General features: G+C 50.1%; 1 long non-coding RNA gene across 1 annotated transcript; it reads right to left on the bottom strand.

Annotated features, from left to right (window-relative positions):
- Nucleotides 1-2,095: 2,095 nt before the first annotated feature.
- LOC122367340 lies at nucleotides 2,096-2,593 on the bottom strand. The gene is made up of 2 exons (XR_006254039.1): nucleotides 2,438-2,593; nucleotides 2,096-2,240 (listed from the first exon to the last, which is right to left on the bottom strand). It is a non-coding gene; the product is annotated as an uncharacterized LOC122367340 (long non-coding RNA).
- Between the last annotated feature and the right edge of the window lie 3,450 nt (nucleotides 2,594-6,043).

The following is a 6,043-nucleotide window of genomic DNA, read 5'->3' on the forward strand; positions in this document are numbered from 1 at the left end:
CATTCATGAAGGAGTTAGCGCCAGAGAAGACCTACAAAATACTCACGGATGGTGTCGATGCAAGCTATCGGCTTTCAGGGAGAAGCGGATGTTGCCGGGGAGCTCGTCAAACCTAAATCCGACGCAGAAACTGCGGGGGATTCCCCTACAAGAGCTTGAAAGCTGGTAACCTTTTATCAGCCTCCGGCAGCTGACGGAGTGACGAAAATCGGTATGCGCAAATATTTTTGGAGATACAGCAAAGGGTTTGGTTTCCAACCTTCCGAATCAGTTGTCAAAGCATGCATATTTGTCTAGTGTACACACGGACACCAAAACCTTAGATTTTTGGCCGGTTCTTATATGCTTTATTGACATGGGAAATGTGTAAGCGAACTTTTGAGACACCCTGTACATGTTAACGTTCATTGCTGCCTTGTGCGCGAGCGCCGCCCTTTTCTTGAGCGGCGACAAGCGCCGACCTAAACCTGCCCTCCACGATTATCGGCGAGCAGGCGTCGAGCAGTGGCTTGTTCCGCCCCATCAGTTGTAGATGGACGTACATCGTGACTGACATACCTTTCCCTGTGAGGCGCCGGGCTTCTTGGTGAATGAATAACTCCATTGTATGACTCAGTGGTACCCGAGCCCGAGTCATAGCCCCGCCGAACTGGTAACCGTGTTCTCTTCCCCTTCCACCTCATAACTGATGTCACCATCTCCCTCCCCATTGCCCCATACATGATCAGTTCAGTTCAGTTTAGTTTTATTTCCTCTGGCCTGCCGCGGTTGGCGATTTCGGTGGAGTTGTCTTGTCTTGTTGACGGCGAAGAACACTTTCAAATGGGTCCATTTGTGTTGGGCGCGTTGGGGTGGTCTCGGAATGCGTAACTGTAGCAACACGAACAACAGGTCTTTTTCTTTCTTCTTCTTCTTCTTTTGTGGGCACACTGCGCCGCCCCCGCCCCACAGGCCGGCCCGTCGTTTAAGGATGATGGTGTTTTGCCCTGGGGGCGGGCGGCAGCTCTCGGTGCTGAAGTTAGACGCCGCCCGCCCCCCGGGCCGGTCTTTCTCTTCTTGATGCCCTGACCGGTCCGTAGGAAGGGAAGCAGCCCCCGACATCGGGAGCTGTGCTGTCCCCCGCCCCACAGGCCGGCCCGCCGTTCTTCTGCTGGTAGGTAGCCAGCCCGAGAGGCGGGCAGCTGCTCTGAAGTTGAAGATGGTGCCGCCCCTACCTCTCGGGCCAGCCTGTCGTTAGCGCCGTCAATCGCTGGAAGTGTTTTTTTATATTTTATCCTTTGTTTATAAATCATAAGTTATAACACCGACCGTTTCCAAAGCATTGTTCTTGTTATTGGCAGTGTATGCCCGGAACGCTGTCTCAGGGCGGTGAGCCCTATGGTTAGCCACTTGCTGTTCTGTGTCGCTCAGACGGCTGTACACAACCGAGCCCATCGACCTGCGCATCACAGTGAGATTGAACAGGCGCACACCGAACTCCGAACACACGGCCGACACATCCTCTTATACCCTCGCCGAAGGGAAAAGCGCGTCGTCGTTTGGGTCCTTCTGTAGGAGAGGTTGTAAGTCATCGACATAGGTGCACAGGCATTCGAGCTGTTACTAGGCTCAGCGATCCGTACGAAGCTCTAGACTTGTGCTCTGATCACGCCTATTATGGCATCGGACATCGGATTGTACTCTTACATTGTTGCATTCGAGAAAGCTTCGGACCCGGCTGAAAATTTTGGCACAAGATCGATACCGTTAGCCGGAGGCTGACATCTTTACTTCGCTGCCTCTGTTTTTTTATCACTGTTTCGGACACCTTTGCTAGCTCCTGGAAGCTCCTGGAGAATTACTCTACTCTCAGAAGCCCTCTTAACTCCTCCCATGATGGGAGGTACGTTTCCTCCCCATCGTGTCCGGAATTTCTGCGTCGCGGTGTAGCTCCATGGATGACGGGTCATTTTCGGCGGATCGACCTGCGTGCCACTCTTATGCTACATAAGCCAATCCATCGCTGGCACGCTGCCACATGGAACTTAGACAATATAAAGTGCCTTGGCACGCTGCTTCTTAAGAATGGCACGCTGTTACTTTGGACTTGTAAAGACAAGGATAAAAAAACGTTTATTCTATATCACAGTGCATATCACAGCATTGTAAAATTGCACAAAATTAGGTAGAGATACCGATTGTACTGATTAGAATGCAGCAGGCCGAGCGACGACCTCCTTGTTTGCGTCAGCCCGCAGGAACTGAAAAGATAAGAAGCGAAAATTTATGAACATCGGGAAAAAAGTATATTTGAACGTTTGTACGATTGAAAAATGGGTAGCAAAGTAAGCGCATGATATAAAAACTCTTTCAGAGGTATTTAAAAGCAGTAATTGGTCACACTTCTGATCAACTTAATTTGGTAGAAAGTAGCATTGTTAAAGATAAATCTACCAACCTCAGCCAACGTCCTCGGGAAGTGACGAGTGAAGTGTCGGCGGAAGTCCTGGATCTCCTCCGAGCACTCCGGGCACCGGTATACGTGTCGCTTCGGAGCGCTCGGGGGCCGCTGCGCCTGCCTCAGGGTGCGGATAGCGCCGGCGACGTCCTGTATCTGTGAAGAAAGAGTACTCTTATTGCTGCTTTCAAATTCATCTTCAAAAGGACGAATACATGGATGCATTTGTGCATGCATTACGAAACACATTGAAGATGCAAAATCCTTCTTAAATGCATTTGTTTGGGAACAGATCAGCGATTGAGCTAAAGAAGCCGTATTGTGATTGCGTATTTGATAAGGCGCATCATTTTTGTATATGGTGAAATTGGCATACGTTTAAGCGAGATGTAAATCAAAGACTTGATATGAAAATAAATACATAATACTTACATCTTTGTTGCAGGCCCGGAGGTGTTTGTGCAGGTCGTAGTATTGGGAGTTTGGACGCGTCGGCGGGTCGCCGGCGCGGGCCCTTTTTCTGGGGCCGGCCGACCCGTGCCCGACTAATGGCCCATCTTGTATTCTCCTGGAGGGACCCGGGCTGCTCCCGCTGCCCCTCCTGCTGTTCGGGCTCCTCCTGTTGCCGCTCGGGGGCTCCGGCTCGTCCTCCTGCTCCTGCTCCTCTGGTAGCAGGTCCTCTAGCGCTAGGGGCGAGAAGGGCAGGCCTGAATTTTTTTTGTTTGTTAAAAAATGCTAGAAGAATTAAATCATATGTACTCAAGTCATACATATTCGTCTCATCCTGAGTTAGTCTGTCGTTAAGTAGCAGCGTGCCACCTTAAGTAACAGCGTGCCATCACCCACAAGGTGACATACTGGTAAATGACCATGTGGTAAGAACAAATAACCTACTGGTAAATTGGCTTATTGGTTAGAAAGTGGTGAATTTTTGTATTAAACTAGAATATGGTAGTAAATATGGTAGGAAATGACAATAGTCCTTTTCGTGCTATTTTTCGCGGCAATATTAGGATGTTGGGCGACCACCAATATCTAGCCTGCGATATTGCCGCGAAAATTTTTCAAAACAGATATAACTGGCAAGTCCTTCTGGCAAGCGCTTCTGTTGCTGCAGGGATATGATTTTCTCCGCTTGCCCTGTGTAGTGGGCCTCCGCCTCCTGCTCCGAGAGCTGCAGTGATCGGCGCCACCCGCCGAGGCGCTCTTTGATGTTCTGCGAACGAAACACGATTCATGAAACAAGTAGCATGCAACCAGCAGCAAAGACCGCTGAGGAACACAAGCAATCAAATCGTTTATTATCAAACTGACACGCCGATCAGGGTGGACCATCGCTGCGCATCGAAGCCGAGTGCCAGGGCGTCGGTGAAGAGATAGTCGATGAAATCACCAACAGCTCGGATATGGCCGCGCAGCGTGGCGGACCGGAGCTTGCCGCTGTTCTTTTGTGTTAGGATCCTTCCCCCCCCCCCTGTTCCTCACAGGGCAGGATCGGACTCGTGAGGGCCCGCAGCAGGTCTTTGGCCACGGTGCTCTCCAGGTGTTTGTCAACGATGGCGGGAACCCAGAGTCGCACCTGCGGACATAACAAGAATATTGTGAAGTTTTTTCTCTTAATATACTCTAGTCATACAAGAACTAGCTAGATAACAGCTCAAGCAAGACCAGGTATTTATTTGTTTGTCAATATCCAGCGTTCTACGCTTTTGGTGGAACTCACCGCTCTGAGTCGCCGTTGGGTGGTGGTCTCCCCCCCGCTAGCCACCGGGCACGCCCCGCAGATATGTTGTGTAGCGCTGGAGGATCGCCACCGTGTTAGGAGGGCGGCCGTCATCCACCTCTGCCGGCTCCTCCACGCGCGTACAGTTGTCGTAGGCCTCCTGGAACTATCGGTAGTACCTAAGTAGTCGGCGCGCCCTAAAGCCCCAATTAACAAACAAACAAACGGTAGGTTTGTATTAACAAACAAACAAACAAACTCATGATACTAAGCACCCCTTATCAAGATATTTACCAACAATAGGATCATATTACACATCGCTGTCGTTAATATCTGATAAACAAGAAAGTATCACTTAACCCTCGCACGACCAGGCCATTTCTCATAACACGAACGACCAGGGGGGGGGGGTTGTTACGACCCCCCCCTGGCGTTTCGAAACGGAAGGTCGTAGAGCTTAGCGGAAAAAACCAACGGATTGCTCTCAACGAGATCTCGCGATTGGTGGTATATTTTTTGGTCCTAGGTCAACATTTGACCTACTTTTGACCGGTCAAAGGTCAAATTTTCGGAAAAATAGACTTTTTTCAACTTTCGGCGGCGATTGCGGCAAAACGGTGGGAGATATCGACTTGAAACCTTCACTATCGTGTTCCTTGATCAATTCTCTATCGTTTGGTATGTATTTCGTTTCCCTAGCTCTAAAAATGGCGCGTTGGGAGCGCCGGAAGTCGGCAAGGTCACAGTCGGCGGCAGAAATTCGAAAAATCAAAATTTAAATTTTTGAAATCTGATTGTATTTTTGGATTTGGGAGGTCCATTTGCTCCCTATAGAAGCTAATATTGCTGCATATTCCCATTGAGGTGACAAGAATTAGCAAAATAGTGGTTCGGGCGCTTTTCAAAAATAGTACCGGACGCTGTTCCTCTTGTGACGTCATAGCTCCGTGACCTGACCTGACCCGGTCAAATTTCTTATACCATATGATAGCCAATACTTGCCCCAACATGCATGGGAAGTTTCATCACGATCCATCAACCGATGTCCGTACCACCGGCAGGAAACCTCGGGCGTTGGCACTCAGTTTGTGAAAATCCGGCCGGAGGCTGTACCTCTTATGACGTCATAACTCCGTGACCTGACATGACCCGATCAATTTTTTTTCGGCAAAAGATGCGCAAAGGTTGCCCCAGAGGGTATTGAAAATTTCAGCCCGCTACGACAAGCCGTTTAGCGTGCACTTCGAAAAAACCTCAGGGGGGGGGGGGTTGATACAACCCCCCCCCCTAGGCGTTCTAGGGTTAAGGCTGAAACAGACTCGTTCCGCGTTCAGGAAATCGATAGGCTCTCGCATGTGATTTCCTGACTGCGGAAAGAGTCTGTTTCAGGCTTTACATCGCGGCAGCTCCGACTCTCGAAGTGTCGGTCTAGGTGAGCAGGGACGTCTACGACAGTGGCGTAGCAGCCCTCAGCTCCACATCGCCAGCGCGGTCGGTTCCGTGGCTGAGGCGGTCTGTAGGTCATCAGCCGATTACGAGCAGTTCGCGCCGAGCTGAGCGTCGGCGGCAGCTCCGTTGGTGGAGGCGGAAGTCGCTCGGTGTCCTTTGCCAGCTCCGTCTGAAACAAGAGAATGATGGATTTATGTTAACAAATATATTGCACTGAGATGATTTTCCTACCCAACATATAAAATCACTTTATTATCCAGAGAAATGGTAACATTTGTGAAGTTTTAACAACAGCACAGATGCCAACAGATACAAAACGCTGAAACGGACAACTAAGAACCCTTTTCCTTCGTTTCTTACATCCAGGAAGTGCTGCTGCATCCTCAGCGGCACGATCCTCTCCGCTTGGCCGAGGAAGTGGGCCTCCGCCTCCT

The sequence above is a fragment of the Amphibalanus amphitrite genome, unplaced genomic scaffold (assembly GCF_019059575.1).
Source record: "Amphibalanus amphitrite isolate SeventyFive unplaced genomic scaffold, NRLGWU_Aamphi_draft 000864F_arrow, whole genome shotgun sequence".
NCBI classification, from domain to species: Eukaryota; Metazoa; Arthropoda; class Thecostraca; order Balanomorpha; family Balanidae; genus Amphibalanus; species Amphibalanus amphitrite.